Here is a 26,793-nt window from a genome sequence, read left to right on the forward strand (position 1 = left end):
CATGTATGTATATGTATATATAAAGAAAATGGCTCGCACACTTGAAGAATTGGGGAAGTCCAAGTCCAGGCAGGCCCCAAACCCATAGGTCAGATGATGTTAAATTGGAAGCTCCTCTTGATTTGCAAAGCTGCAGAGACCGAGGATCCTAAGAGCACAGGCTGGTGGCTCAGACACAAATGAATCCGCAGTGGGCAGCTAAGATGGCAAGCCACTGATGAGTCCAAGGTTTGTCAGGCACTATGGCAGGTTGTCTGCCCAAGTTCAAAGTAAGCTGGAGGCAGTCTCCAGATCCAGTGAAAAAGCAAACAAGTTTCCCACAGTATCCACTTGTACTGGAAGCAGGTCACAGCCATGAGACAATTAATTGCATCAGGGCTGTGACCTGTGTAAAGGCCTTGCATTCCACCCTGATTTTGTCCTGTCTTGGAAACTTAAAACTGATTGGCTATGATTACATTGTATTACGTCAGGTCATGAGGTCATTACTAAGTGTTAACAGCCAAACCACCAAGAATTTTGGCCTACCCAAGTTGACACAAAATTATAACTATTATGCTTACTTCTCAAAATTTAATTTGTATTATGAATTGGTTGAAGGGTTTCATAGCAAATGAGTTTTCCATTTGACTCATACACATTTCATGTGCTAATCTTTCTCCCAATCCATTGAATGTACCTAAATATTATTGTTTTAAATTCTTTATCAGACAGTTACAATGCCATTTCTCCCTTAGAAATGTTTTCTGGTATTATAAGCTGGTCATGTATTTGTTTATCTTGTTTCATTGTGGGATCTGAGATATTTCTTTGTCTCTGAGATGCTGTAGTGGTGTAGTATTTGTAGTTATTTGTTGATTGCATCGGCATGCTTTGTCCAGGTATAGTTTTGTATTGCTTAGTTTCCCCTCTATTTTGTTTTTATATGCCCTAGTGAGTGGGACAGGTGTTCTACTTTGGTTGCTAGCTTGCTAGGACTTTTGCATTCACCACTTGGCTCTCGTGATGGGTGATAATGGATGAGAGGATGTGCACAATTCTGTTTGCTGTTCTCGTATAGCAGGAGAGGCTGTGTTAGGCGGGTGTTGACTGACCTCTATGATGGATCTGGTGGTGCAGGAGTGGGAAATGGCCCTCACCCAGCAGGCATGGGTGTGGCTATGCAGTATGGGTAAGGTTCCTGCCTTCTGATGGGTGGGACAATAAAAAGCAAGAAAGGAAGTGAGAATAAAACCAACACGATTCAGAGGTAAGAAATTCATTTTAAAAAGAGACAAACAAAAAGAAAAAAGAAAACAGTAAGTAAAAATTGTATGCCAGAAAGAACTTAAAAAGGAAGGAAAGAAAGAATATGGCTATAAAAGAAAGAGAAATGGGAGGGGCTTGCGAAAATAGAAAATGAACAAAAAGCCAAACCAGAGCAGGGATGACAGAGTGAACGGAGGGGGCTGAAAAAGCAAGAACGCGGGGGTAGGGGTGCTGACGTCAGCTGAGGAGGCAGTGGTGGGCAGGGCTACTGCTATGGGGCGGTGTCCCCTGCTGGACAAGGAGGCTACTGGGACATGGGTCACCTGATCCTGGAGAGGCTCCCTAGACAGTAGCCCAGTAGATTTCCTAGATAGGATTCCTGGTCTTGGAAGGAACACCTGCCAGTTCTGGGGGTCTCTAAGGGTAGGGCACCTGTCTGATGCTGCACTGCTCCACTGAGCTGAGAAATCAGAGAGTGCAAGTCTTCAGCTATGGAGAGTGGCATGCACCTGACACCCCATCCTCATGATTGAGCCTCCGACCTCAGGCAGAGCAGGGGCAGCAGTAAGGGAGGGGTGGTGTCAATGGCCACTGGGCGGGTGAAAGTGAGGGTTGGCCACACTTTGGTCACCAGGACAAGGGGAGGGTCGCACCTTTCTGATCATCATCATCAGTGTGGGGATTTGTGTGTCATGGGAGAGTAAAGCCAATTATCAGGCTCGTGCCCTGATCAAAACGTTGCTTGCAAACCTTCAGCGTGGGCTCACTGTGTCTAAGAGAGCACTCCTCCATCGGTCTCCTCTCACTGCCGTTGTTCAGCTTCTTCTCCAGCTTTCTATGGGAGCCTCGTCTCTCTCCTTTTCTCGGGAGCTCCGGGATTATCAGCTGGATCTGCGCCGTTTGGTCTCTTGTGTCTATTGCTGAGACTGGTGCAGCTGCCTGGCCTGCCATCTTGCCAGAAAGTCTTATTTGTTTGTTTTGCATTTTTATAAGCATTCTTGAACGATGTGCTTGAAACCCAGCGACTTAGAGCAAGCTTGCTACTTTCAGGCCATACTTTTAAGACTTGCTATAATGTGTGGTGCCGTGTTCCCCTTAAGGCCGATGATTCCTTGCTGCGGAGGCAAGGCCCTTTTTCATACATTTCATCCCATCCCCATGCATTTTGATTTAGTTCCGTCTGGCAAGGGGAAATAGGCACTCGCTCGCTCTAGTCCGATAGGCGCTCCAGGCACTGTTAGCGGAAATCCCATTAGGTGGTTCTTTCCCCAGCCTTGGGTTTTCCCTCAGACACGAGCCATGATCAGTACTTAGAGGAACTGTTCACGAGAATCCTCTGCAGATCTCTGTAATTCTGTCTCTGTGAAGCTCTCTTCCGGGTGCTCCCCTAGGAATTCTCGCTGCCTTGGCACGTCCAGATTCTCCGCTCTTTCTACTCAAGTCAATTGTTGCGGAGGCTCCTCTCTATATTCACTAGCCCTGTACTGTGGCCTGAAAACCCTCCCAAGGCGGTCGCTGAAGCTGCCGTCGGGCTTGCTCTATTTGTTTTTCATTTCCCGGGGATCACCGTCCTCCACTTCCTGATGGCCAGTTCTTGTAACCACTGTTCATCTATTTTGCCCCCTTGCTGCGACTTCATCTTGGGTGGAAGTCGAGCTCACCCTTTATCCTCTGAGCCTCCAGCCATGCCCAGGCTGTCAGGAGGACAGAGGGGAGCATTGTCGTGTCTTGTCGGGCCAGGACCCCTTGGGGTGGGCTTGTTCACCAAGGAGACCCAGAGTTAACTTCCCCGTGCTGGACAGTGGCTCCCTCCCTCCTGGACACTCCCTCTCTCACACTCACTGCACGTGCAATGTGTATTTTCTATGGAATCGTGGCTTCGTGTTTGGGTAAGGGAGGCAAAGAAATGAAAACTACGATTCTTGGTCCACTGGAGTTAGCACCACCAGCAGCAAGAGTCACTCCTCCAAATGTGGTTTTCTTCCTTTCTTATTTTAGTCTTCTTCACATTTATAGATAATGTGTAAAATGTTCCCAGTTCTTTCCAAGCACCAAGACCCGAGTAGTGAACACAAGAGGCAAAGCTTGCAACCTCCTGCAAGGTAGATTCTGTGAGAAACCTAAACCACAAACAATTAGTAAATTGCAGCTCATGGTTATTTTTAAGAAGCCCTGGTGGTGCGACAATTAAGTAGTCAGGTGCTCGTGGAAAGGGTAGCTGTTCGAACCCACCCAGCTGCTCCACAGGAGGTAAACCTGGAGAACTGCTCCCTTAAGGTGGACAGCCTAGAAGACCCCATGGGGCAATTCTCTGCACAGGGGGTCCCCATGAATTGACATTGACTTACCAACACAATGTGGCTGAAGAATAAATGAAGCCTTGAGAGAGAGAGACATAAAGAATAAATGGAGGACGTGAGAGAATAACGGCTGTAGGTGGTGATACTGGGGGACTTGGTTTGGATTGGAAGACCAGGAACGTTCTTTCTGAGGCGATGGCGTTTAGCTCTGCCTGAGCCCCGAGTCACAAAAGGAAGTGACCAAATTAACCATCCTGCTCTTTCTGTTCTTGCTCAGTAAGTACAAGTCGTCCGCCCCAGCTTTGGTCAGGAACACTGGACTAAGAGGAAGACGCCAATCTGCTTCTAATCCAGAGGAAGAAGAACAAGTTTAATTTTCAGGAGGGAGTGTTGAGATGAGCTATAGGAGAGAGATTGTCTAGCTGGGAACTGGTTGAGACAAGGTCTTGTTGAACATAGAAGACCAGCCTGGGAAGTGCCAGCTCAGAGGGCAGTCAACATAACCCTGCAGCCTGCAGAGGAGAGAGGAGGCGCCAGGAAGGGGCATTCAGGTGCTCAGGTAACTACTGGCAGAATTGGGCCTGCACATCGTATGTTTTATACCCCAGTTCTGTGCTAGCTTGCCCATGGTACCAGGAGGAACCTCAGATTACTGCGCTGGGCTTCTGGAACAAATCACCTGGTCAAAGGCCCCAAATAACCTTAGGTACAGCCAGTGTCTGAGAGCAAAAGGGGAGGTGGACTTGCCCCCAGTTGAACTTCTGCAGACCCCAAGGGAAGCTCTTGGAGTTAGTAGTGAGGACACCTCCAAGTCAGACCTTTAATGGGAGCCCCAGCATCAACATACTGCCCCTTTGAAGGGCTGGGACAGCTATTGCTGGCTCCGAGCCAAAGAAGCTGACACTGGCAGCAGGGATCCGGCCATGACAGCCCTTCACTGCCTCCCCAGCCACGTCCTATTCTGCTGATTACAAGTCAGTCAGCAAGTGGGAATCGCCATTGAGAGTGAGAACTGGGTCAGGACTTCTAGTACTTCCCCTGCCATTACTGATGTCAACCTGCACCGAGTGTCCTGGGAGCTGTCCTGAGGATGCAAACTCAATTCCAGGAAGTCGGCAGGTGTTACCGATGCTTCCTCTGCAGCCAACAGTGAGCTGGGGCCAGGGGGTGGGAAAGAGAATAAGGAAGCAAAGGGAACAAAAGCAGACTGGACGCTGCTACTAGCCCTTCAAAGCCGTACCCACGTCTCTCCCTTTAAGACCACAGGCCCCTGGAATCTCAGTAAAGGCTGGTGAGGTGAATTCACTGGCTCAGATTTACGGGCCACATACTAATTGAGTCTGTGCACAGGGAATTGTGCTGGTTGCCTTCACGAATAGTATCTTACTTACTACCTGATCCTTATTGTACCTGTCCTACGGATGGCACCATGGCAGCTTGGAGGTGTCCAGTCACTTGATGAAGACAGTGAGAGGCCAGCCTAGGTCCACCATACCCACTGCTGCCCCCACAGGGTAAATGAGTGGGTGACCAGATGGAGGGATGTATGAGTGGGAAACGGAGAGCCAGGCAAATTATCTTCAGTGTCCCGATAAGAGAGGGAGGTTCTGAAGTTCTGAGGAAGGTCACGTGCCCACCGGCAGGGTCGTCAGGGTAGGATTTGCAGGGAGGAGAGCCGACTTGGCACCTGCTTTTGCCAGCCTGATGATCTACTTGGCGAGAGAGAAATGGATGAGAAATGATGAAATAATTGAAGCCCCTAAAATATGTCAGAAGATGTGACCCCACCATAATTCTAGAGGAGAGAGCGCCAACTCCAGGGAGTGAGGATGCCTGGAGTTGGAGGGCGGGCACCCTGAAGAGGAGGGTACGTTGGTGGGGAGCAGTGTTGGCAGCACACTTCAGTCAAGGTGGGTGCAGGAACACATCCTGGGAGAGAGAATGTTGGGTAAAGCAGGCCTGGGCACAGGATGGCATGTGCAGGTATCACACTGGGCATTGTATGTCTGAAAGGAGCGGTTGAGGTAAGAGGTGGAAGGTGGATGGGGCATCATTGGGCGAGGGACCTTAAAACCTGTAGGACTCTGAGCAGGAAGTCTCTTGCCTGAAATCAGAGAAAACTCATGCCCGACACCAATCTTAACTTAGGAGACTAAAATAAACCCTGTGACCTTCAGAGACTATAAGGGGTCAGCATGTGGGTGCTATGAGGACGTGAAAGCCAAGAGTGGAGCCAGGGGAGAAGAATCAAGCTGACTGTTGGTAGTGACCAGGCAGACACCACTCTTTCCAGACTCCTGCTTTCTGAGGGTCCCCAGCAGGCACAGGTACAGGGCCTAGGCTCAAGGTAGAATGCTGCAAAGCTGTGATTCAAGTCCAAGAAATGCTAAGCCCCTCATGCTTCTGGTGCCTGCGATTCTGAATCTCTCTGCTGCCTTTCTGAGACTCCTGAAAAGGTTTTCAAGGACGCCCCCACCCCCAGGGATTTGTTCTTCTTTTGTTGGTCACAAAGAGCCCTACTTTCCTAAGGAGCTGCTAAGGAGCTGTCAATTATAGATGCAAATGAAGAGGCCAGAAACCATTAGAAATGAATTGAAGGAGACAGCTGCCCTTCAGCCTCCTGGACTTGCCATGCACTTCCCTGGGAGAGCTGAACCAGGAGGCCACCAGGAGGGGTGGCTAGCTTGCCCAGGGCCAATGTCAGTAGCACACCCAGGCTTTCTCCTTTCCACACAGCCATAAAACTTGGATCCAAACTCTAAGGGGTTGCCCATGTGCTATAGATATTTTACTACCTGTATGAGCCAGTTCACATCTATCTACCAAACTATACACACCTATAAGTAAATACATAAATACACACATGTGCTTATAAATGCTTGTGTATGTGTATTAAGAAGTTAACAGCCATTGAACATAGGTGGTAGGCACTTAGACTTTCTTCTGCAAAATAAATTTCTCTTCTCATCTTTGTGTTCGAACAATCCACCGTTTCAGATCAACCCGACAGCCCTTGCTCAAGGACAAGTTCAGAGGCTTAGGAAAGCGGAGGGGAGAGGAAGCACAGGGAGGACCGCGGATGTCTGATGTGGCGTTGAGACGACAGCAAGGGACGAGCTGTAACAAGATGGATGCGGCCTGTCAAATGCAAACTGATCGTCTGCTCCATAAACCTTCACGCAGTGCACAATCACAAGTTAAAACGGTATTTTTATGAGCCATTCTTTTATTTTAAAAAAACCAACAAACCAAATGGATCTCTCCCAGAAAATCTAGGGCAGTAGCTGCTCAATAAACATTTGGTGATTAAAAAAAAGTAATGATAATTTAATTTTAAAATAATAGGAAGGAATCTATAATTAAGAGCCCTGGTGGTGCAGTGGCGGGGAGTTTGCTAACCACACGGTCAGCCACTCAAACCCACCAGTCCTTCCGTGGGTGAAGGCTGTGGCAGCCTGCTTCTGTGAAAGTACAGCTGTGGAAACCCTCTGCTGTCTTTCTACTCTCTCCTGCAGAATTTCCCCAGTGGCAACAGAATGCACCCACTTCAAAGACCAATCAGGGAAAGTGGAGGCAGTCTTGTGTAAACTTCTTTCTGGCCCTCAGTTCCCAGCTACCCTCTCTCCCCAGCCAAGCCCCATTTTCTGACTCACAAACCATTGCTGCCAGGTGTTACAGAGGGAACCTGCTACTTCAGGTTCTGCTGATTGCAATCTTTATGGAAGCAGGTTGCCAAGGCTTTGTTCAGTGGTGCCTTTGTCTGGGTTCAAACTCTTAGGTTAGAAGTTGATGGAAGCCATTTGCACAAGTCTTTACAGTCTTAAAAAAAAAGCAAAAACATATTTCAGCAACGTATATGATTAAGCCACCATGGAAAATAAAAATACTGCCTTTGAATTGATTCTGACTCATAATGCCTCTATAGGATAGAATAGAAGGACTCCTTAGGGTTTCTAAGACTATAAATCTTTGGGGAGCAGATGGCCTCCTCTTTAACCTTGGAAATGGCTGGTGTGTTTGAACCACCTATTGTGTAGTTAAAAACCCACCATACCATTAGGGCTCCTTTGAAGCAAAGATAATGAGTGTAGATTTTATTACCAGACTCTTCTCCCTCCTAGTTGGTAAAGTAACCTAAGTCCCCCATGCCCTGGTTTACTAATCTGTCACATGCAGACGATGGTAGCACCACTTGGCTAGGGATTTGTAAGGATCAAGTGACACAATGTTGATAAAGAGTTTAAAGGTAGGTACGTAGTCCTCAGTCGCTTTCAGGATGATTCCGACACACCTGGGATGATAATCACAATGGCATCACACAGTCTACTGTGGTCAATGCCACAAAGACACAGTAAGCTAGGGCTAGTATCCCTATTTGCTAAGGAAGAAACTGAGGCTCAGAGAAACTAGACGGAGGCCCCATCAGAGGTGAGAGCCAAGCCCTCACCACGACACTATAGTTCCTCGTCTTCCCATTATGGGTGCTGACTATGGGAACTTACTAGGTCATCTCTCCCGGAGAATTTGCATTTTAATAGTGGCCAGAAGTCCTGCGTTAATGCATAATACAATGACTATCTCATTGTAAAAATGTAATTACCACGTAACGGGATGGGTGGGAGTGGGCAATGGGAGAGAGTGAGGTGGGAAAGAAGAGAGGAAGTTTTAAAATTATGCAGCAATGATGTAAAAAAAAAAACACGCTACTTGTAAAACTATGGTAATGCCCATGGACTTCAAGAAGACTCTTAGGGCAGAGTAGGACCGCCCACAATGTTTTCAAGACTGTAGTCTTTGCAGAAGCAGATGGCCACCTCTTCCTCCTGAGGAACCAGAGCTGCCTCAAACCACTGACCTTTCTGTTAGTAGCTGAAGTCTTAGGATCATGATACTCAAGCAGTATCAGATCACCCAGTAAGCAAAGTAAGCACGGCTTTACTTGTGCTTACTTACTAATCTGTAGTGAACAATTTCACTTTCTTTTTTTCTCACCACACCAAAGATGCTGCTTCTAGAGATGTCTGGCAGCTATCCTTAACAACCACACAGAACCTTCCTGCAGAATCAAAACCTCTTCAAATATATTTCTCTGACAGGGACAGAGGCCCAGTAGACAAAGCAAGTGAGCACAGGATTCACTGTGTAGAGTCACTAATATGTAGTTAGCAACTTGAAAGTGCTCATGACAGATGAGTAAGTAAAAACAAGTAAACCCGAGCATATTGTGTGTGTTGGGTAACCCATCCCTGTACCCAAGCATAAACTTTGCATCTTACACTGGTACACAAGAAGGAAATTTCCACCAGGAAAAGAAGGTTCTTGGGGAAGTAGACCTTGAGGACTGTCAGAATCTAGTAAGAGAATCCAGGTTTAAGATGTCATGTTGTGACCCAAGTTCTTTTACCTTAATGTAGTTAGAAAAAGAAGAAAAAAAGCCCTTACTAAATGCGGTTAGCCTCATGCACTTAATGCAGTCCATATAGAATTTTATAACTCAGTAAATTGTTCAGAGAAACAAGCTGGATATCACCTAGAGAGGCCAGATAATGCTGAGAGTCTTCTATAATTTACCTTTTAGTGATGAAAAGGTAGACCCTGCCGTCTAGTTAGTCAACAGAGGGATGCTGAAAGTTGCCTAGAACTAAAAGAATCTTATTGTCCTGTTTGCTTCTCATGGTCAACAGTTGTTTCCTGTGGTTACCTTAACACCTAAATTAATGTCGAACATTTATACATGACTTCCTAGAGGAAACTTCCAACGTAAAAGCTGTCTATTGACTGTGAATTCTGGTCTCAATCAAGACAACCACTGAGACAGTCTGCTTGCCGTCAATCACCGAACTGGTGTCACCTTCTAATAAACTTATACTTCTTCTAACTTTAAGTGAGTAAACTGGCTGCATCATTCCAGGGTACATACCTACATTTCAGGTAATAATATTCATCTGAAATAGGCATCTACAGAGAAGACTCTAGGATCTCCCATGAGCTGAATCTTTAGTTAGAGTTAGACTATTTAGCTGCAGATACCTCTGGTCATCTCTAAGAGGAAGTGGGTTGAAATAGCTGCAAGGATCAATCTTTGCACTGAGGAGGTTTCAGGCACAGGTGGATCCAGGAGCTCAGATGATGTCAGCAAGTCTCAATTTCTCGCCATGTCTCAGCTCTATCTTCCAGAACTTCATTCTGGCTTCCAAGTATCTCTACAAGACGGGCAAAATAATATCATTCTTGCTACTAGACACCCTGATCATAGAAGGAGGGTGCCGTGAATGTATCAGTCAAGTTTTGACAGAAGAAGAGTACGAGGGTGGGGAGGAGGAGGAGAAGCCATTCTATGTTACCTGGAGTAGGAATAATTTACTACTGAGAATTAAACATGTATAATCATTGAAAGGGCTGGGGAAGCAATGGCCAGAGGCTGCTCCTAACCTCCAGGAGATTTGGACGTGTTGGAATCCCAGGGAGGCTGCCACCAGTGCCTGGGACACTCCAGTGGAGGAGACACCGAAGGATGTCCGCAAACCACTGGAAAAGGCTGAGCCTTCTGGAGAACAATGCTTCTTCTCTTGCACCTTCCGTCTCTTTTATGAGGGACCCTCACTGATACGTTCTACAGGGTAAGGGGGTCTGGGAACTTTCCCACCTATGAACCTGGGAGAGCTAAGAAAGGCAGAACAATGCTTAGCATGAACAAACAGCCCCTGTCTCAACCATTCTCTTGTGAAAGAGAATCTCCTTGTTAACTTTGGCTGAATTCAGTGACAAGGCACTATGACAGGTCCTGCCACTTATGAGTTTACCGGAGTCATAAGATCCCCTGATGTGGGGGGTTCAGTCCGTTCCACCCAGCTCACTCGGTGGGAAGGGCTTCTCTTGGAAGAACATTTGGAGCATTGGTCCCCCACGATTAGGAACACTGACAGCAGCAGAAAAGCAGTCCCTGGATTTTTTTATTTTGAACAGAGAGGTCAAAACTGGGCACTGGAGCTAAATGGCTACTGGTTCATATGCAGGTGTTGTTTGAGAAAACGTTTAACATTTCTTGGAGCTTCATTTTCCTCCTGAGAGTAATGAGATGATGCTATCTAGTTAACAGGGTTGGTGTGAATTTCAAGAACAAACAAACAAAAAATGTCCATAACTAAGTGACTGCTTGCTACGGGGGTATGCACAAAAAAAGGTTAGTATGTTTTCTTTCTCCCATTCCTTTCCCTGCAGTTATTTATTGATTCAGTATATATTAATTCACTGGGGACCTATCACATATTGCATTATCTGTGCTTGATGCTGGAAATCAAAGACACTTTTGAAACAGTTTCTGGTCTTGACTAACTCAGAGGCAATATGTCATGATAGAATAAATAATACATGAGTGCGTTAAGTGTCACAGTGCAAGATATACAAGGCTTATCTCTTCTAAGGTATAAATGCAGTGAGATACCCATTAAATAACATTTCATTTTGTCATTTCTTTTCAATTTTCTTTTTAAAAATCATTTTATTGGGGGCTCTTACAACATTCCATCCATCAATTGAATCAAGCATATTTGTACATATGTTGCCGATCATCTTTTCCAAAACATTTTGTATTTGAGCCCTTGATATAAGCTCCTATGTTTACCCTCCCCCACCCCCCATCCTCGTGAATTCTTGGTCAATTATATGTTGTTATTATTATTTCGTATCTTACACTGTCCATTGTTTCCCCTTGCCCACACTTCTGTTATTCATCCCCTTCAGGGATGAGCTATATATCCAACCTTGTGATGGGTTGCCATTTCTCCCCCTTCCCCTTCCCTGACCATCCTCCTACCTTCATGATATCACTACTCCCACTACTGTTCCTGAGGGGTTAACTGTCCTGAATTCCATGTGTGGAGAGCTCTTATCTGTACCCAGTGTGTTCTCTGGTCCAGCCGGATTTGTAAGGTAGAACTGGGTCACGGTAGTGGAGGGGAGGAAACATTCAGGAACTAGAGGAATGATGCTTGTTTCATCAGTGCTATATTGCACTTTGCTTGAATCATCCTTTCCTTATAACCCTTCTGTGCGAGATATCCAATTGTCTACAGATGGTCGTTGGGTCTCCACTCCAAAGCCTCTCATTCTCATCAGTATAGTTGTTTGTTTTGAATCTTTTGATACCTGACACCTGATCCTGTCGATACCTCATGATCACACAGGTTGGTGTGCTTCTTCCATGTGGGCTTATTTGCTTCCCTGCTGGATGGCTGCATCTTTAACTTCAAGCATTTAAGACCCCAGATGCTATATCTTTAGATAGCTAGGCAGCATCCACTTTCTTCACCACATTTGCTTATGCACCCATTTTGTCTTCAGTGATTGGGTTGGGAAGTATCAAAGAGTGCCAGGTTATTAGATCAAAGTGTTCTTGTGTTAAGGGAGGCCTTGAGTAGAGGTCCAAAGTCCGTTAATACTTAACATGTAAATATATGTACATTGGTTTTCTATCCCTTTCATTATAAATTAGTATACTTACATATATACATACAGATAGCTATACTGCTATAAAAAGCTTTTGGCTCCTATTTCTTTCCTTTCGCCTTCCTCCTATCCCACTGTTGTGTTCATCTTCCATTCAGCTCTCAGTAATTCCTCTTGGATACATTGCACTTGATTAAACCCCACCAGACTTTATATACCCTCTTTACCATCAATCTTAGATCTCTTGTTGCTCCCTATTCCTGAGTTTTTTGGCTCCCCACTTACCCAACCCTCCCCCTCTCATATCTCCCCCCAGAACCACCAGTCCTGTTGTTTTCTCCTCGGGATTGTTCATCCTGCGTATCTTTTATAGATAGACATAGTGCAAAAGAATAACAAAAACAAACAAACAAAAACAGTAAACAAAACAAGAAACTGATCAAGTCCGATGAGGTGCCAATTCCAGTCCCCCAAGTCAGAAGTCTATGTTCAGGCTCCCTCAGGGACTTGTTTACTTTGCCACCCTTGCTCCCCTGTTGCATTCCCTTTGTCTTTCACCCCGTTGTGCATGGGGCAGATCAGGCATACTTTCCACACAATGTCTCCAGTGTTGTCCCTCATAGCACTATGGGTCAGTCAGGGAATGTCATGTCTTGTGGTGGGACCGGCCCTATGGTTCTCTCTGCATTGGCTGCTCTGAGCAAGGATGTCATCCCTGGGGATTGATGGGCCATGATGAATTTCTCTCTTCTCTCTCTCTCTCCCTCTTTCCCTCCCTCCCTCCCTCCATTCCTCTCCCTCTTAGTTCACTGCTGTGAGGCCTGGACAGACCCATCCCTCTGACAGGCTATATCTTCAGTGCTATCTCCCCTGTATTGCCTTCTTCTGGGGAGGGGGTCAACATAGCTCGGCTTAGGCCTGGTACCATCGTCCTCTCTGTTAGTTAGCTGCTCCATGCCAGTGTATTTGCCCTCAAGGCTTGGCACTCTGGGATGGGGTCTGGTCTCTCTCTTCCTTTCCTGTGGAGACATAAACAATACCCTCCCTGTGGGTGTATTAGTGCCCTATTCCCCATCACCCTCGTTTTGTTTTTTCCCCTTTTATTCTTCCCTCTCTCTTTCCCCCTCCTTTTTAGTTGGCTGCCATATGCATCCCCGAGTTGGGTCAGAGCCCTGCCAAAGTACCTGGACCTTTACCCAGGATTTATGCATTAAGTAGCTTATCCTCTATGCCCATTGTACTTTTTGAGCTTAATTCAGTGGACTCATGTTGTCCCTTTGTGCTTGGCTAACTTCGCTTACCATAATTTCCTTCAACTCTTCCCATGAGACAATGTGCTTCACGCTGTTTTTAGGGCTTCATAGTACTCCATTGTATGTATATACAAAAGCTTTTTAATCCATTCGTCGATTCATGGAAATTTAGATTGTTTCCAGGTCTTCCAGGCCTGCAACACAATAAACATTGGAGCACAGATGTCTTGGTTTGTTTCTTACTTCTTCTGGGCATATGCCCACTAGGGAGATTGCTACATCATATAGTAGCTGGATTTCCATTTGCTTTAGGTATCACCAGATCAATTTCTATCGTGGCTGCATATATCTACAGAGCCACAAGCAGGTGACGAGAGTACCTATCTCACCACACTCTCTCCAGCACTTGTTGCTTTCTGATTTTTTTAATTGGGTTATCTTTAAGAGTGTTAAGTGGTATCTCATAGTTGTTTTAATTTGCATTTCTCTTATGGCTAATGATTGGGAACATTTTCTCCTGTGTTTATTGCCATTTGGATTTCTACCCTTGTGAGACTTCTGTTCAGGTCTTTTGTCCACTTCCACAGTGGGCTCCTTGTGTCTTTCTTGTTGTAGACTAGCAGAGTATTGTATATTTTAGTAATAAGTCCTTTGTCAGATGTGTCATTGCTAAAGATGTTTTCCCAGTCTGTGACCTCTCTTATTGCTCTCTTGAAAAGTCTTTTGATATGCACAGGTGTGTTATCTTCAGTATATCCCACTTGGCAATTTGTGCCTCTTCTGTATTTATGTCCTTCCCTATTTCTGATAGCCTGTGTATTCCCCGCGTCAGAGTTTTTAGGTTTGTCCCAGTTCCCTCGTTGATGGCCCTAATAGTTTGGGGTTTTACATCGAAGTCTGTGATACACCTTGACTTTATTCTTGCATAATTTTCCTACAGGTAGATATCCATTTATTTCAGCACCATTTGTGGAAGAGGGCACCTGATTCAAATTTGATAGATTTGAGGCCCTTATCAAAGATCAGTTGTCTGTATCCTCATGTTTTTGGTTTTTCTTCTGGATGTTCTGTTCTTTTCCACTGGTCTGGGTATCTGTCATTATACCAATACCACACTGTTTTGACCACTGTTACTATATAATAAGTGTTAAAGTCAGGTAAAGCAAACCCTCCTACTTTGTCCTTCTACTTAAGGAGTTCTTTGCTAATCTGGGCTTCTTCCCTCTCCATATGAAGTTGGTAGTCATTTTTTCCAATTCTGTGAAAAAAAGATGTTGGTATTTGTATAAGAATAGCATTAAATTTAGTGCCTTGGGTATATCTTTACTATACTGAGTCTTCCAATCCATGAGCATGGGATATTCTTCCATTTGTGGAGGTCACTTTTGATTTCTTAAAATAGTATTTTGTAGTTTTCCTCAGATAAATCTTTTGGATTTTTTTGGTTAGGTATATCCCAAAATATTTCAATTTGTGCTTTGCTATTTTGAAGGGTAGTACCTTTTTGATCTTCTCTTCCATGGTCTTGTTCAGTGTATATAGCAATCTAATAGACTTCTGTTTGTTGATCTTGTATCCTGCCAATCTGCCATATTCTCTGTCACTTCCAGCACTCCTCTTGTGGAGCTTTGGTGGTTTTCAATATATAAAATCATATCATCTGTGAATAATGATAGTTTCACCTCTTCTCTCCCCAGATGAATTCCTTTAGTGTCTTTCCTTTGCCTTATGTTGCTAGCTACGACTCCCAGTACAATGTGGAATAAAAAAGGGGACATCAGGTATCCTTGTCCAGTCCCCTTTTTCAGTGGGAATGTTTTCATCTTTTCTCTAGTCACTACTACATTGACTCTGTTGGTTTTTCATATATGGCTTTTATTATACTGAGGGATGCCCTTCCATTTCTATCTTCATGGGTGTCTTAAACAGGAATGGGTGTTTGATGTTGTCAAATGATTTTTCTGCATCTGTCGATATTATCATGTGGTTGTTAGCCTTTTTCTTGTCAATGTGGCAAATAATGTTGATGGACTTTCGGATATTGAACTACCCCTGCTCCCATGGAAAAGCCCCACTTGGTCGTGATGAATTATTCATTTTATATACTTTTGTAATCTATTCGCAAATATTTTGGTAAGGATTTTTACATTGGTGTTCATTAGAGATATTGGTCTGTAGTTCTCCATTCTTGTGGGATCCTTGTCCGCGTTAGGTATCAATGTTATACTAGCTTCATAGGAAGAGTTTGGGAGTTTGCTGTCCCTTTCTATGCTCTGGAAGAGTTTGGGTAGGATTGTTGTCAGTTCTTCCCTGGATGCTTGGGAAAATTCTCCTGTGAAGCCATCTGTCCCAGGGGACTTTTTTTAGTTGGTAATCCCTTGATAGCCTTATCTATTTCTTTTATTGTTATGGATCTGTTGAGGTTCTTGACATCCATCTAGGATAATCTAAGGAGGGATTGTTTTTCCAGTTATTTGTCCATCTCTCCCAAGTTGTTAAATTCATTAGAATACAGGCCTTGATAGTACTGTGTAATTAGCATCTTAATTTCATTAGGGTCCGTTGTAATTTCCCCCATTTCATTCCTCTTCCTGCCTATTGATGTTTGTTCCTTCCTTTCTTTGGTTAGACTTGCCAACACTCTATGGATTCTGTTGATCCTTTCAAAGAATCAGCTTTTCTTTGCTGTATTGATTTTTTTGCATTCTTTTCTTGTTTTCCCACTCGCTTATCTCTGCCTTGATTTTTATTATTCATTTTCTCTTGCTATTGGTAGGATTATTCTGTTGACTCTGCTTTAATTGCTAGAGACATTGTGACAAAGTGTCGATCATAAGTCTCTCTTACTTTTTCATGTGTGCATTTATTTCTATCAAGATTTTTCTGATAAGTGCTTTTGCTGTGTCCCAAAGGTTTTGGTACATTGTATTCTTGTTTTCATTGATTTCTGAACACTTCCTAATTTCATCTCTGATCTGAACTAGTAGCCACTCATTTTGCAGTAGGAGTTATTCATCCTCCAATTATTTGCCCTTGCTTTTTTAACCCTTCTTATGTTGCTTTGTAGTCTTAACGTGTAGTGATCTGAGAGGGAAGTTTGAGTGATTTCTATGTGCTTGAATTTACTCAAGCTTGACTTGTGCTGCAGCATGTGGTCTATCTTTGAGCATGTGCTATGAATATTCGAAAAGAATGTGAATTTTTTTTTGCATTTGGGTGAAGAGCTCTAAAAATGTCTATTAGGTCAAGTTGCCTAATTGTAGAGTCTAGTTCTGTAGCTTCCGTGTTGTTTCTTTCCCAGTGACCTTTCTTTCTCAGAGAGTGGTGTATTAGAATCACCTACGATGATTGTTGAGCCAGTGACTTCTTCCCATCTTTTGGAGCATTTGCTTAATGAATTTCACAGGTCTCTATTTGGGTGAGTATATATTTATTGTGCTTACTTGTTCTTGGTCTATTTTTCCCTATAGCATTATATAGTGCCCCCCGCCCCACTTATCTCTTGTTATGGCTTTCACCTTGAGATCAGTTTTGCCAGAGATCAGAATTGCAACTCTTGCTTTCTTTGAATTGCCATTTGCTTTGTATATTTTTTGCCAGCCTTTAATTCTCAGTCTATTTTTGTCCGTGATCTTGAGATGTGTCTCATGTAGACAACAAATCAATGTCTGCTAGTCTTTTTTTTTTTTTTAATGGGTGAGTTCAGTCCATTGTCTCTCAGAGTTATTACATTCATCTGTGGACTCTGTGATGTCATCTCATACCTTTTGTGTTGGTTATTTAACTACTTCCCATCTTATCATTGTGTTGTATGTTTGGAAGCAGGGGGGTTGTTTATTCTAGCCATCTTTTACATGTTAATGTTATCTTTGGGGCTGTTTTCGATGTGTTGACCTCTGGGTGGACTTGCTCTATGTGGTGGTCCTCCATTTGTGCTCAGTGCATGTTGTTCTTCTGACCACAGTGAGTCAGTAAGAATTCTTTGTAGAGCTGGGTTTCTTCTAATGCATCTTTGAGATTTATCTTTTCTGGAAAGACTTGTACTTCTCCATCTATCTTGATAGATTGTTTGGTAGGGTCGAGAATTCTTGGGTTGGCATTGTTCTCTTTCAACTTTGTGAAGATGTTACTCCCCTATCTCCTCTTCTTAATGGTGTCTGCTGATAGGTCTGAGCATATTTTATCTTTGTATCTTTATAGGTGACTACCTTTTTACCCTTTGCTGCTCTTATGATTTTCTCCTTTTCTTCAAAGTTGGATAATTTAACTACTATGTGCTTTGGCGACTTCTTCCTGGGATTCAGTTTAGTTGATGTCCTCTCTGCTTTCTGAATGGTTGTCTGATTCTCAATCATTAAGCTCTGGAAGTTTTCTTCCAGGAATTCCTTCACTATTTTTGCAGTTGACTTCTTGGTTGTGTCTTGTTCTGGTAATCCTATTATTAAAATGTTGTTACTCTTCATGGCAACAGAAATAGTTCTTAGGTTTTCTTCAGCTTCTTTGATTAACTTGTTTGACTTTCTTTCCCATTTGTTGAAGTCTGCCTGGTCGTCCTCGAGGTCAGTGGTACGGTTCTCTGCTTCTTCTATCTGTTAATGTTGTCTGTTAACTTGTTATTTGCTTTGACTACCTCATCCCTTGTCTCTTGTATGTCCCTTTGTTGCTAGTCCCTTAACTCTTGTATTTTCCTTTGGTGTGTGGTCTTTATCTCCTCTGTCATTTCATCCTTTTTCTGTATTGCTTCCCTCATATCCTTTATGACTCCGTGCAACACTCTGAAGATTTCTTTCTGTGGTAGATCAGCATCTGCTTCTTTTATGCACGTTGTTAGGTGTAGGAATTCTTTCAAAATTGCCTTTTATTTCTCCTGTTGTTTAGAGGATCCTGGTGCCATTTTCCATAGAGTTGAAGAGTACTGGGCTCTCTCTTTGGGAGACTCGTAGAAATGCTTCCTCGAACTGCCTGCAGCTAACTGCACTGGGGGATTGGGCTACCACTTTATCCTCCTGTGGTTTCACTTTTTTCCTAGTTGACCAGTATTGTGTTATTTGGAGGGCAAGTTGGCTGGCTTTCTCAGGGGATGCTTGCTGGGTGGTTGTGGGCCTGCTAGGATGGTGTTGTGCTGGATGATCACAGGAAGCCACGGTGGTGTGGCCCATGGTGGCTTGGCATGTCTTGGAGGGTGTGTGTGGGTGCCCACTGCAACTGGAATGCTGCGGAGTGTGGGTGGGGGTGCCTGATTTGATGTAGAGCACCACAGATGACAGATGGAATTGCTCCAGTAGGCAAGATTGCCACAGAGGTCTGGCAGAGGTTCCTGCAGCAGCATGGAGCACTGCGGTGGACTTTTGGGGCTGCCTTAGAGTGTGTGAAGCATGGCAGAAAGTGGGAGGGAGTTCCTTCATCCACATGTAGTGTAGGGTCATGAAGGGTGGGAAGGGTGTCCCTCAGCCACATGGAGCACCATGGAAGGTAGGTAGAGGTTCCCCCAGGCGAATGGAGTACCACAAAGGGCAGGCAGGACTTCTCCCAGCCACTTAGAGGGCCTTGGAGAGCAGGCGAGTGTTCCTCCTGCTAAGGGGGTGATGGGAGTTTCCCCTAGCTTCTTGGAGGGAGTTCTGCCAGCCATGTGGAGGGCAATGGAAGGCAGGTGGGAGTTCCCTCAGCTATTTGGGGGGAGGCGGAGATTCCCCAGCCCCTTGGAGGGTGGTGTGCAAGGTGATCAGGAGTTCCCCCAGCTGGAAAGAGGGCTGGCGGAGTTGTCCGAGGTGGAGGGAAGCACCCTGGAGGGTGACAGTGATGTGTGAAAGGAGAGGGTGGAACCACCCCCCAAAAAAAAAAACACAAAACTGAGCCAGTCATGACTGTGGCAGGAAAGAAAGATGAGGGAATAAAGTAAGGAACTAGATGAACCCCAACCGCCTGACCATGGGGTTGGAGGGGTTAAAACCCTGCCCAAAGACAGGGATAGCAGTGACAGTGTTGAAATAAAGTCCTTGGGCCAGCCAAAGAAGACTGGCACAGGCTGTGACTTTCAAGGGGCTCAAGCTCAGCCCCAGCAGCCTCTGCAGTGGTGAGCCAAAAGCCCACAGCTCTTCAAAACCTAGTGGATCTGTGTTTACTTATCTTTATGATAGTCCTCTTATGACCTAGAAGAGTGGAGTTTCCCTCTCAATGGCTCTCCTGCACTGATTTCCACGGAGTCCCTCTGGTGTGTGTTACTTGGTAGTCATCTTGCCAGAACTTCTCATTATGTCATTTCATTATTTCTCTAAGACCAGTGCTGCCATTAGAAAAGCTCTCCCAATAATATACCTGACTTAGTCTCATTATGGTGTGTTTTTTTAAAAAGGTCTGATCAACACAGTGGCTCTGGAAGGGCTCTGTTGGACCAGCTAAATCCAAGGCAGAGATGCCAGCTCAGAAGATTCAGGTAACTGATTTTGGGGATTCCAAAAGGATCATGTTGATAAATTTTCTCAGAGTGCATAGGACAATGGTGGGGTTTTATGTGGCCTAAGAAAATGGAAACCTGCATTGATGAGAAAGAGGCCAAGAACATTGCCTCCTGGAATTATTTTCCATCACAACAATGAGCCTGCTCCTTCTTTGAGGGTAGCCAGACTGTCCTTTGAGAATGTCATTGGGATACCTTAGCCATCCATTCTCCATCTCTGACAGTGCCCCTTCAGATTTCTTCTTGTTTCCCAAATTCAAAGAATATTGAGGGGGAAAATGATTTGAGGCCCTTGAGGATAACAAAACTGCTGTCTTGATGTTGTGTAAAGAGTGAAGAATTCTTTTAGGGAAGGATTGGAGATCTATAGACTTAAAAAAACTCAAACTCACTGCCCTGACTCCGAGAAAGTCAACAGAATAATGCAGAACTCCCCCTGTGGGTTTTTGAGATTGTCAGTGTGTATGGCAGCTGCAAGCCTCGTCTTTCTGCCTCATCTTTCTTCTGTGACACTGTTGGTGGATTCAAATGGATGACCTTGTGGTTCATAGTCCAATGTATACACCACTATACTGCCAGTGTTCCTAGATGGAGGATAGACCTAGTATAGACCCCGATGGAGGATATTCTGAGAAACAAAAGCTTTACATTTTGATGTTTTTGTTTAATAAGCCTTTATATGATTTTGTAGCAACACCTTCTGACTTCCCCTCCATGCTACTGAGAGAACTTGTTTACAGTCATGGACTGATCACAGAGACATTGCTTGGAATAAACCCAATGTTTGGAATAAATACATGCATACATACACTGGAACCCTAGTTTTAATACCCTTTGACTAGCCTTCTATGATAGAGTTTATGCCAAATAGACATACCTGGATGAAGGTGGGGGTGGAGCCCAACCTATCCATCAGGTCACAGCATAATGACATTTCCTTGGGGGGTGTGATCTTTTGTATAAGAGAGAGACCTGGAGCAAAGCCAAGTTCTCTCTTGCCCTGTCACCTTCTGCTGGATCTGGATCCTGCATCTAGTTCACTTGTCTCCTATTGGGTGCCCTGCAGGTCTCAGAAGCTGTAAGCAGACTGTCACCGTGGATTCATTTACCCCTGCATCCACCAGCATGTGACCTCCTGCTTTATCATCCTGCTGCTGCTCATTAGCTTCCACCAAAACCCCGGTCAGAAAAACCTTCAGCTTACCCCTGACCTACAGTCTTGAACTAGACAGTGCTTACCCACTTTTACAACTGTGTGAGCTATTTCTTTTTCTGTATACAGAAAAATGTATTCCATACTACCAGTACAAACAATTAGTGTTACCCAGAAAACCCAAGGTCACCCATTGTAATCACGTTCGGCCAGCACTTTATGTCAGCGGAGGCTTGCATGTTGCTTTGATGTGGCGCAGGTTTCAATGGAACGGTCAGACTGAAACGGGCTAAGAAGTAAAACCTGCTCGGTGAAAACTCTGGACCTTGATGGTCATGGGGCCAGTGAAGGACTGGGCACCATGGTGTGCATGTGGTTGTCATAAGGCAGAAGCTGATTTCACAGCAGTTAACCATTAGTTGTTTGCATGGTTGCACCTCCTCTTTGTCTCCACCACAGGCTACAGCTGCCCAGAAGTAGCCAAATGGGTGGCTCGAACAGCGTTGCCCCCTTTTCTCCATTCCCTACACCACAGCCTGATGCTCTGTCCCACAAATAAGAAATGAAGGGCTGGGGGCTGGGGAGTTCCTGAAAACCCTATAGTGCCCCCACCCCTAGAGGAACCACGCTAACGTTTCTGAGTTCCCAGGCCCTTCTTCTCTTAGCCCATTTCTCCCTTTGGGCCCCTGCCCGGCTCCCCAGGGGATGGTGGAGAGCAGGGTCAGGGAGGCCGATGTCCTTGGATTTTCTCTGCAGGAGACTTTCTATGGCCTGTGAGGCTCATACGCCCACCGACTGTGCCGTCCAGTCTGTAGGTGGTTAAGCCCCCAAGGAAAAGGTTACAGAAGGCCCTTGCTGGTCTCTCTCTCCACTTAACAATGACAGAAATTCTTCTCTGCGGTAACCTTTGATCTAATTGCACACTTGGAGTCATTCAAGTGGACTGACAATTCTTTGCAGGGTAGGGAAATGACAAGAGACTGAAGGGCCGTGAAAGTTCAGCCCTGGACTTGGTGACTTTTGCCTCAAATGCCAACCTCGGTCCTACCCTTGAAGCGTGCGATGCGGGGACCAAAGTATAAAGGCCTGCAAATCAAGATGCCAGAGGGTCAGAACTGTAGGGGTAAGGAGGGAAGAGAGTTGGAGGTCCCCTGAGGACGTAGCTCTAGTGTCAGAGGTTGTATTGAGAAGGACATCAGACCCCCAAACAGTGATAGGGCTATGTCCAGGGGCTGGGTTGCACCCAACCGGAAGGACTGACTGGGGGCAGATCAGACAGGTGAGGGTCCAGATAAGGCAAAGCAAAATGGATGGAAATGCCAGACTGTCTCCTGAACACTGATCTGAAACTGGGAAGGCAGGCAGATGGCCAGGTTTCCATCACTTCATCCCAGAAGACTGGCTGAGCTGAGAGACATCTCAGGCAGAACAGGCTGGTCCATTCCTACACTCGGCTTGTGCTGTATTGCAGGGCAGCCCCAGTCTTTGCTTGGGCCCTCAACAAACTCTCACAGAGACTGCTGGGCAGCCTTACAGGGCACCCACAAAGCACAACCACATTCCCCAGCACCGACTCTGACTCATGGCAACTCCATGTGTGTCGAAAGAGAAGTGTCCCACACAGGGCTTTCAGAAGTAGACCTCCAACCAGGTGGACCTGAACAGCCATGCACATTCAATGCTTGCCCCACCCAAGGACTTTTATAAAACACAAAGCTGACCCATGATCACATGGACCCTGGTCCCTCAACAAGTCTCCTCTGAGGGTTCCCTCAAAAAATTCACTGCCATCAATTAATTCTGACTCATAGCGACCCTATAGGATAGGCCAGAGCTGCCCCAGTGGGTTTCCAAGACTGTAACTCTTTATGGGAGGACAAAGCCTCATCTTTCCTCCCACCAAGGGCCTGGTGGTTTCCACCTGCTGATTTTGGGGTGAGTAGCCCAATGTATAACCCCCTAGACCACCAGGATCAACACAGGGTGTTTGCTCAGCTCCAAAATGAAGGAGCCTTGGTGAGAACAGCCCAGGAGAAAGTTCTAATTTGTTGAGTGGGTTGCAGGAGCTAAAAATGGACTCATAGGCACCTAGCCACAAGGACAGCAGACAACCCAAAGGTGGGCAGTTCACACTCGCTCTTGATTCTGTAGAAGAAAGGTCTTCCATGAAGACGACAGCCTAGGAACCCCACCCCCCCGCCATGCACCCCTTCTAGCCTGTGACATGTGGGGCTGCCATGAGCCGGGAGCCACCCAAAGGCACCGAGTTTGGATTTGTGGTTAACGAATCTGCCCCAATGTCCCTTTCAAGTCTCAGCACCTCCAACATCCCTTTGCACGTGACGTCTCACCTACCCCACTCAGTCCCCCAAACTCCAGAAGCCAGGTGTCCTGAGCCCTGCAGGCATCATCCAGCTCATCTGCCTTGGTCCGGAGACTGCCCCTGCCACCCCTGGTCTTTTCTCTCTGCCCGAGGCACTTCTGCTTAGGTCTCCTGCACCAGCCCCTCTGGGATACCTTGCCTAATCTCTTGTGAGACTTTCTTCGCTCCTTGAAACACACCAGAGGCTATGAGGTTGTGAGCTGTTTGCAGCCATCATTTTCGTGCACTATCCTGTGTCTAGTGCAGAGCCAGGCTGAGAGCAGGTGCCCACTGAAGAGGGGGAAGCCCTTGGTGGAGGGGAGTGGGAAGGAGCCCCGAGTTGGCGAATGCAGCAAGGGCCAGGGAGTTGAGAAGCAGTGAGGAGCTGCCTGTCCCTTTCCTTTGCTGTCATGATTCATTGCCCAAGCTGAGCTCAGCAGTCCTGCCACAGAAGAACATGGAGTTTGAGGCCTGGGGGCCTGTCTCAAATGGGCCCAGCTATTCTTGGGAGCGTTTTGTGTAATAAAGACAGTCCCATGACTGGCCTGCTGACCTTTCCCCAGGCCTCCTGAAGGCTGAGTTATCGCCCTGTGCGGAGGACAGAACCGCTTCCCTGGAGAAGAAGAAAGAAGTGTGCAGGAGGGGGGAATAATAAGCTCCACTTGCTGGGAGTTTATCAAGTGCCAGACTCTCTGTGGGCACTTGAGGTTCACTCTGGAAGTTAACCCCCTAGACGGAGATAGGAACACTCGGAATGCTTAGTTCACGCACCCAAGCTCACACAGCAGTTGTTAGGTGTCGCCAGGCCAGTGCTGACTCCCAGGGGTCCTCTGGAGGACAGAACCAAGCACCGCCCTGTCCGGCACCAGCCTCGCCATTGTTCTTATGGTTCAGCCTAGTGACACTGTGCCAACCCTTCTTATCAAGGCTGTTCTTCCTTTTCACTGCCCCTCTACTTCATTAAGCATGATGCCCTTTCCCAGGGACTGGTCTCTCCTGATAGCATGTCCAGAGCACGTGAGATGAAGTCTCACCATCCCGGCATTCCGGCCACACTTCTTCCAAGACACAGTCTCACTGCCACTGAGTTGATTCTGACTCAGAGTGACCCTCTAGGACAGGGTAGAACTGCCCCAGTGGGTTTCTGAGCCAGTAACTCTTTACAGGGATAGAGAGCCTCGTCTTTCTTCCAAGGAGCAGCTGGGAGGTTTGAAGTGCTGACCTTTCAGTTAGCAGGCCAGCACAGAATCACTCTGCCCAGTCCATGTGACTCCTGTGTGTGCGTGCACATGAGAAAAGATGAGAGAGAGAGGATTTATTCCGTTGATTATGCCAGCGCGTTCTTTCAGGGCAGCCTTTGTGACAGAAACATGGCATGCCAATAAAGAGTGTCTTTCTGGCTCCCCTGACTACCAGAGCCAGTGTGTCCCTAGCTGGAGATAAAGTCAGGAGAGATGGATTAGACCCTGTCAGGATCTCGGGCAGCAGAGGAATGAGGCTGGCTCTGAGGGGCTCTGTGCAGCCCCCTTGTGGAAGCTCCAAAGGTGGTGCCTTGGGAGGTGGGAATAATTGGGAGGTTTGGCTTGTGATGGCAGCAGTGGCTCTCCTGTAAGCAAAGGTCACTCTTCCTGGATGTGACCCCTATGTGGGAGAGCCTCTGCTTGTCTTCTAAGAAAACCCCAATGTGATTCAAAGCATATTCTAACCACTGCGTCTAATTACAATTTTTTTAAAAAGAGAGTAAATCACCAAACCAATCAGTGGCAGTGTCGTCATTATCACCAGAAAGAGTAATTAATGCACAGGAGAGGAAATGACCATGCCAGGCCTTGAAGCCCTCAAAGGCACGCTTCCCTGTGCCGTGTATGTTGTAGGGTGAGGGGTGGGAGGGCTGGACAAGAGAAGGGGCCAGGACTTGCACAAGCGTTCAGAGCCCCAGTGGGCATGACAATGTTCCTAAGGCAGCACACATCCTCAGAAGTTTGCATGCCTTTCAAACTTGGTGCACAAAGTTTCTAGGTCATTCCTCTTAGGCCCCTTTCTTTCCCAGACCTCGAGGCCAGAGTAAGGGCGCAGAATTAGAATGAACAGGCACAATCGTCCCCTCCTTTTCTCTCTCCCAGTGTCACAGGCTCTGGGCCAGAAACTTTTAAACCACTTGATAACAAGCTCAAGTTCAAGGCCATTGCTGTCTGGTAAGAACTCCTTGGCTTTTCTTGTCTCGATTCCTGGGCTTGTATTTTTCTATTTATTTATTCATTTTAATAGTAGCATCATATAAATAAAACACTATTACAAAAATGTCGTGGAAAGTTCAAAACTATTCATTATCCATTTCATACAGATTAAAATTGCCATCAAGGCTGTTTGGATTTGACTTGCGTTCCTTTCCTTCTAATGAGCCGGATAGAGGAGGCAAAAGATGCTAATTCATCCTTACATCTCTATCAGATCTCGGCTTTTACTATATAAAGCATCAAGGTCGCATTCTGGGGAAATGTCTTTTTACCAAAGGTGCTATAATAATAATGAAGAAGCAATTTGTTTCAGCAAACTGCCTGCAGTAATGAGGCTTAATTATAACCATGTTATTAATACCGCTGCTTAAGGTAATTCACTTCTGAGCGGGGTGCAGAACAGTAAACTATAATTTAAACAAGAATCGAGACCTAATTTAAATCATCGGATCTACTGTGGAAAAGGCAAACAGAACGACTGTAATCCGCACGTGATTTAGAGCTTTCCCTTGGTGCCATCTCCGGAGAACTAGGTGATGGTTGGGGGAGGGTGGGTGGGGGGTGGCGGGGCAGGGAGCACAATGGCGGTCTGGAACTGGTTCCTCCCACCTTCTTCCAGAGCAGGCCTTGGTAGGTGGCATAGCTGTCTGGGTCTGCCCCCAGGCACCTGCAGCCTTTGACCTTGCTCCTCACAGAAGCACAGGAGCAGGGACCTCATCACAACAAAGGCATCTTCACTTGGCTCTTGGACCCATCACACTTCTCAGGGCTGACTGGTTATGTCAACATGGGGTTTCACGATTGTGTTTGTCTGGGTAGACTGGAGAAACAAATCCAAAGGAACTCATATGTGTATAAGAGAAAGTTTTATGTACAAGAGCAGTTGAATATTGAGAACACATCTCAGCCCCAGTCCAGATCAAGTCCGAATATTAGCCCATATGTCTGATACCAATCTCTAAAGCGCTCTTCAGACTCACGAAACACAAGCAATGACGCCAAATGCAGGACAATTACAGGCAAGTAGGTAGGAAGTCTTTGGATCCAGTGGCGCTGTAAGCATCTCAACGCTGGCAGGGGTCTCCACATGGCTTCTCCAGCTACATCAGAGTAGGCCCATGTGTCTCTCCTCAGGGATAGCTTGCAGGAAGTGAGTCTGGTCTGGTCTTGACAGTGGAGTGTCATTTCAGAGCGTGAACTGAAGGAGAGACTGTCTCCCATCTCCAAAAAAGTAATTCCAAAGTTTTCCCAGAATCCTCAGGGGAAGGACATGCCCACAGAGGCCTCATTGGCTGTGTTCTGATTGACAGGCTAGACTCCACCCCTACTCTCTTA

Source organism: Echinops telfairi, unplaced genomic scaffold (genome assembly GCF_000313985.2).
Source record: "Echinops telfairi isolate 266 unplaced genomic scaffold, ASM31398v2 ScPeMD7_7463;HRSCAF=8501, whole genome shotgun sequence".
NCBI classification, from domain to species: domain Eukaryota; kingdom Metazoa; phylum Chordata; class Mammalia; order Afrosoricida; family Tenrecidae; genus Echinops; species Echinops telfairi.